Raw genomic sequence first — 7,032 nt, forward strand, 5'->3', positions numbered from 1 at the left:
CTGAATCCATTGGAAAGACAAAAAAGAAACTATATTAACCCAAATTATCATAATTTCCTGATCAGGGGCCCTTAAACACTCATGGCTCTTTGATTAATTCACCCTCCTCCAGCTCAGTTTTATACATCTGATTATTTTCAACTGCAGTGTTCTGGGAGCCCATTTTAGATGCTCTCTGTCACAGAAGGGAGGCTGTGAGAACTGGAGGAAGAATCTGGTGCCAGATCATTCTGCTAATGAAAGATAATTATTGTGATTATCTCACCCTTGCTTAAAAGCTCTAATGTAGCAAAGCAGCCTCTCTGGCAGGGTGAAGTTTTAGGCAAAATATGTTGACTCTTACTGTGGAAAAACTTGTCTTATTCCTCTGAGTGAGGAGAGACTATAGGTAATTGTTATTAGGAGGACTAAGTAGTGTCAAAGAAAGAGGACTTGCTTGGATCGTCATCATTCTTGGTTTCTCGCTCTGGTCTGATCACCAAGGTGCTGTGTGACCTTGATCAATCATGAAATTTCTCTGGGTTTTAGTTTCCTTTCTTGTATTAGAGGGAGAATTGAAGACAAAATGAAGTAATGATCATAAGCATTATTTGAAAAACATGATGATATTTTATAAATATAATTATTCAAAAAACTATAAAATTATACATAATATAAATTTTAGAAGTTTAAGTGGTAGTTACTAACATCTAGTATCTTATTCTGGAGTAAATGATCCAGTCTTCTTATCCAAGCGGGATAAATATTTCCATAGGCAGTGGGTGAAAAGCTCATATCTTTTCTTTAAGAGACGTGTAACCTTGGGCAAGTTACTTAACCACTTGAAGCTTCCATTTCATTATTACTAAAACAGGAATTAATTATACCTACCATGGAAAAGGTTGAAATCCGTTTTGTGAAGGTAGCTTCAGATTGATACAAAACCTGACAAATACAACTCACCATCCACCCTCAAAAAAAACCCTTATCAACCAATTTTACATATGCATAAAGACACAAAGGAGAGATTAAAAATATTAATTCTACAGTACAGCAAAAATATAAAATGCAATGACCAAGTTCATTTGGTAAAATAAGTATGTGAAGCAAGTCAGAAAATCATAAGGAAAAAATATGAGTGAGTGGGACTAACTTTATCCAATAATAAAACCCCTTAAAGCTAAAATAAATAAAAAGAATTTGGTGCTGATTAGGAAAATAAATAAGCTGAACAGAATAGATAGTACAGAAATTGTCCAAAATACATGCAGGAATGTATTGTATCATAAAGGTAATTCTTAAATCAATGAGAAGAAGTCACTTAAATACATGATGTTAAAACAACTGTCTATCTCCCAATAGGAGGTGGGATTAGAAGAACTGCAGTTGGATCCTGACCTCATTCCTTAATATGAAAGTACATAAAATTTCTTTAATAAATCAGAAGATGCAAACATATAAATAGTAACAAAAAGAGTATTATAAGAAATAAACATCGAAATTTTTTAGAGTTTTGGTGAGAGGAACATCTTTTAAATCATTCAAACAGATGCCATGAACAGTATCAAAGGATTAAGGGAAAATGCCATAAAAAGTTGAGAAATATTTCTAACACATGACAGAAAACGGACTAAGATTTTAAATATATAAAGAGCTGTCACAAAATCAGGAAGACAGAAATGGATAACTCAGCAGAAAGAAGAAAGTATACGAGGAGGCATTTCACAAAAAGAAATGCAATTGGCCAATAAATACAAGAAAAATGTGTTCACCATCATTTTTTTTTATTTAAATGAGATACATTTTTTAACCTATTAGCTTGGTGAAGATTTAAAGATTTCATAATACCAAGTATTGGCTAGATTGTGAGACATAAACCACACAGGGAGAAAGGATTCTCAGAAAATAATTCTTGTATATTGGTGGAAATGTAAAGTAGTACAAACTTTTATGAGAACAATTTGTTGCCAGTAAACACTATTAAAATGTGATTCTTCTTCCCAACAATTCTACTTCTAGTCATGCACTCCCACTGTATTGGAAAGGACATTGAGGAAACCATTAACTAATTTAGCTTTTATGAATGGTTGCAGAGATGAAGAGAGGTAGTTGCGGCAATTTTACTTTTCAACTTTATAATGTTCGTTATATGTTCATTATCTGTTCAAATGTATATTGGATAGTTGCTTTTTCTTTTGTGTTGGTGCATGTGTATGTGAATGTGTGTCTATTTTTGTCATGTGCAAATATGACTGCTTTGATATAAAAATATAAAAGAAAACTTGTTAATGAAAATAAAACACTACTACCCACGTTAAAGAGACGTTATGAAGAAAAGTGATAACATACACAATGTGCCTAGAATGTTGCTTGGCACACAGTAAATGTTAAAAAAAAAGTATGACTTTTATCAATATATGTTTTATTTGTGAAAAAGAAACATTCTAGCTTTTATTCCCCACTCTCCTTTGTTTACTATCTTTTTTTTAGGCAACCATTTTGCAAATCCATCAATCCATTTTCCTTACCTAAGCAATGAAATGCCATCAAACCTGGAAGATGAACAGGATTATGAAATAGAAAGCACTAGAGCTGAAAGAATCTTAGAGAATAGCTAGTTAACTCTTATTTTTAAATAAATAAATAAAACAGTGAACATAATTCCCAGGGAGGGGAAGTGACTGACTTAATTAATAAGGCCCCAGCTTTCTAAGGCTAGGCAGGGCCAGAATATACACCAGTGAAGTATTTAGTTCAAGGGAAATGCCTAAAAGTTTTGAAGAAGATTCTTAAAAGTAGAGGAGGTTAACTTTTTCATGGGGAAGCAGGGACAAATGAAAAGAAATACATATCCATTACAAGTACTGTGCACTAGTTCTGAAATGACAGTAGCCGCCGAGTAAGCACAATCAACCTGCGGAGCCCATAGGAAGTGCTCATTAGGAGGTGGAGATGAATAAAGAGGAAGGCAACTGAAGCCTCAAAGGTATGTTCCTAATTATTTTTCTTTTCTTCTTTAGAATTCCCATAACAGGGTGTAAAGAGCACTGGAATGATTCCCAGGACCTAGTTCCTTCTTGACTCCTAAGTAGCTTTAGCATTTTCTTAGTCAATTAACTGGATAAGAGGTGACCCTACTTACCCTACAGTCAGGTTGTGAGGGTCAAAAGCAAAAGTTGGTTAAAACTGTTGAAGTTTCCCAGCAGCTAAAACAAATACCATGCAACAATAAACAACAGAAATTCATTGGTTCACAGTTTTGCACCTAGGAGAAGTCCAAAATCGAGGCATCAGCAAGGTGATCCTTTCTCCCAAAAGATGGCTGCATTCTGGGGCTGGCTGCCAGTGATCCTCGGTCCTTGGCTTCTCCATCCCATGGCAGTTATCTTCTCCCTTCTCCTCCAGTATCTGTTGACTTCTGGCTGCTCCATGAGGTTTCTCTATCTTTCACTTTGCTTATAAATAACTCCAGTAATCTGGATTAAAGCCCAATCTGATTCAGGTGGGCCATGCCTCAACTAAAGTAACACCTTGAAGAGATCTTATTTACAATGGGTCCACACCCACCACAATGTGAGCTAAGACTATGAACATGTCCAAATTAGGGATGGACGCCTCAAAGGTGTGTTCCTAATTATTTTCCTTTTCTTCTTCAGAAGTCCTGTGATAGAGCATAACGAGCGCTAGCAGGAGACTCTAGAGTCCCAGGACCTAGTTCCTTCTTGACTCCTGATCAGCTTTGGTGTTTTTTGTCCTCTAACTCTTGAGTAAGAGATTACTTTTTACTTCACAGTGCAATTTTGAGAGTCAAATGAAAAATTTGTTGAAGTACTTTACAAAATCCAAGGGATTATTCAAGTGTAAAGTATTATTGTCATTGACTAGCTTTCTTTCCTAGTCATGGGTTGCCTTTAATAAGCAGCATCATTTAAATAGCACACAAAGGCGTCTTGTTTTTGTAAATAGTGTATACACAGAATATACAAACCTTGGGAAGACTTTTTGCCTTTGGTGCCTGACCTAGTTTTCCAGGGCTGCTGTAACAAATTGCCACAAACTAACTGCCTTAAAATACACAAGAATTTAGTTTCCTCACAATTTTGGAGGCTAGAAATCCAAAATCAAGATGTCAGCAGGAACATGCTTTCTCTGAAGGTATGCCTCATTCCAGTGGTGGCCTGCCAGCAGTCTGGAACTCAGCCTCTGCCTCCACTACATGTCCTCTCTCCCCATCTGTCTCTTCCTCCTATGTCCAAATTCCCTCTGCTTATAAGGATTCCAGACATATTGGATTAAATCCCACTGAGATTGAGTTTAGCCTCTGCTTAGCCAATAACATCTTCAAAGATCCTATTTACAAATGGGTTCACAACCACAGGACTGGGAGTTAGGACTTGAACATGTCTTTTTGTGTGTACGTGTGGCGGGGGGATGGGGGGTGGGGGTTGGGACATGAGTCAAACCATAACAGTGCCATAGACAGCACACAAAGAAAGGACAATAGAGAGCAAGCTCACTAAGTGCTCTAACATTATAGACCAGCGCAGGGCACTCTTACTCAGCTGGCTATCTAGGCATCTTCTCAGGTTTGGAGGGCCTACATTCTTCAGTCCTCAGTGTTGTTAGTATCCCTCTAAGAAGGGTGCAAAGTGATGCTCCCCAACCTACACATGGCCTCTCTTGAACCCGCAGAAGGCAAATTTTAGAATTGGAGGCAAGAACTCCATTGTAATTAATTCACCAGCCACCTTTATAAATCTTTGGTTACACCTGAGGAAACAAAACCCAAATTCATTGCCCTAGAATTAACTAGATATAGGTTGGGTTTCATTTATTTATCATACACAATTTTTTTAGACGTTGTATGTTTGAAAAATTTCTTTCTTTTTTTCCTACCCTCTCACTTACTCAATGATTTGGGAGTACAGAAGTCTAATCTGATAATCATTTGAATGCTTTTCTTCCTGATTTGGGCTCCATTCTTGTGATAGAAAAGTTCACTGCCATTCTAATTTCTGACTGTTCATACACAGTTGCTTTTGTTGAGTTGTTTTTGTATTTGTAGCTGTTTTTTAATGTCTTGAGAATTTTAGGATCTTAGCATAATCTGTGTTCTCAAACTACACTATGATGTGCCTTGATATGCATATATTTGCACAGAATTTTGCTAGGTACTTGGTGGATACCATAAATCTGAAAACTCATGTTTCTCAGCTCTGAAGAATATTTTAAATTTCTTTCTTTGATAGCTTCCCCCTTCAGTTTTTCCTCTTCTCCCTTCCTGAATCCTATTAGTCATACAATAGAACTATTAGAATGAGCCTATACTTTTCTCACCTTTCCTCTCCCTTTTGATCTATTTTTCTTATTTTTTTATTAGAGAAGTTGTAAGTTTACAGAAAAATCATGCATAAAATACAGAGCTCCTATTTATCACCCTCTTATTGACATTTTGCATTAGTGTGGTACATTTATTACAATTGACTAAAAAATATTTTATAACTATACTATTAACTATAGTCCATAGTTTACATTGGGGTTCACAGGTGGGGTTGTACTGTCCTATGTGTCTCTAAATTTTTATTCTAGTAACACATATACCACGTAAAACTCCCCCTTTAAGTCCCATTGAAAGATATAATTCAGTGCTGTTAACTATTTTAGCATTCTTGTTAATGTTGTCCTACTTCCTAAGGGATATTCTCAACTTAAACTTTTTACTATTGATTTTTTTCATTCCTGCTACTGTATTTTTTTATTGAGATTGTTCACATACCATACAATTATCCAGAGATCCAAAGTGTACAATCAATTGCCCATGGTGCCATCATATAGTTGTGTATCCATCACCACAATTTTTTTTCAATTTTTAGAACATTTTCATTACTCCAGAAAAGAAATAGAGACAAAAAAAGGAAATTCAAATCTTTCCATACCTCCTCCCCTCTATTATTGATTCATAGTATTGGTATAGTACATTTGTTACTATTGATGAAAGAACATTAAAATACTACTAACTGTAGTATATAGTTTGCAATAGGTATATTTTTTTCCTATATGCCCCTTTCTTATTAACTTCTTGTTATAGTGCCATACATTTGTTCTAGTTCATGAGAGAGATTTCTCATATTTGTACTGTTAATTGTGGACATTGTCCACCACAAGATTCACTGTTTTATACATTCCCATCTTTTAACCTCCAACTTTCCTTCTGGTGAAATACGTGATTCTGAGCTTCCCGTTTCCACCACCTTCACACACCATTCAGCACTGTCAGTTATTTTCACAACGTGCTACCATCACCTCTGTCCATTTCCAAACATTTAAGTTCACCCTAGTTGAACATTCTGCTCATAATAAGCAACTGCTCCCCATTCTTTAGCCTCATTCTATATCCTGGTAACTTATATTTCATGTCTATGAGTTTATATATTATAATTAGTTCATATCAGTGAGACCCTGCAATATTTGTCCTTATGTGTCTGTCTTATTTCACTTTATATAGTGTCCTCAAGTTTTCTTCATCAACCCATTTTTTTTAACAGTTTTGTTCACACACCATACAATCGCTGGTTCCCTGTATAGTCTCATATTTATGTGTTCACCACCATCACCACTATCTATATAAGGACATCTCCATTTCTTCCACAAAGAAGGAGGAAGAGTCAAAGAAGGCAGAGAGACAAAACAGAAAGAAAAAAGAAAGAGAAAGAGAAAGAGAGAGAGAAAAAACATAACAGCTAGGAAGCACCAAAAGGAAAGACAGCATTAAACTAAAGTAAAATAAAGTCAGACAACATCACTGTTGCCAAGAGTCCCATACCTTTCCCCCATGTCCCCCTCCATATGCATTTAGCTTTGGTATATTGCCTCCATTACATTAAAGGAAACATAATACAATGTTTCTGTCAATTATAGTCTGAAGTTTGCATTGATTGTATTTTCCCCCCAATTGCACACCTTGCAATGTTGACATTCATTTGTTCTACCTTACGTAAAAACATATTTATACCTTTTATCACAGTCGTTGAGCACCCGAGGTTTCACTGAGTT

Source organism: Choloepus didactylus, chromosome 16, assembly GCF_015220235.1.
Source record: "Choloepus didactylus isolate mChoDid1 chromosome 16, mChoDid1.pri, whole genome shotgun sequence".
Taxonomy (NCBI): domain Eukaryota; kingdom Metazoa; phylum Chordata; class Mammalia; order Pilosa; family Megalonychidae; genus Choloepus; species Choloepus didactylus.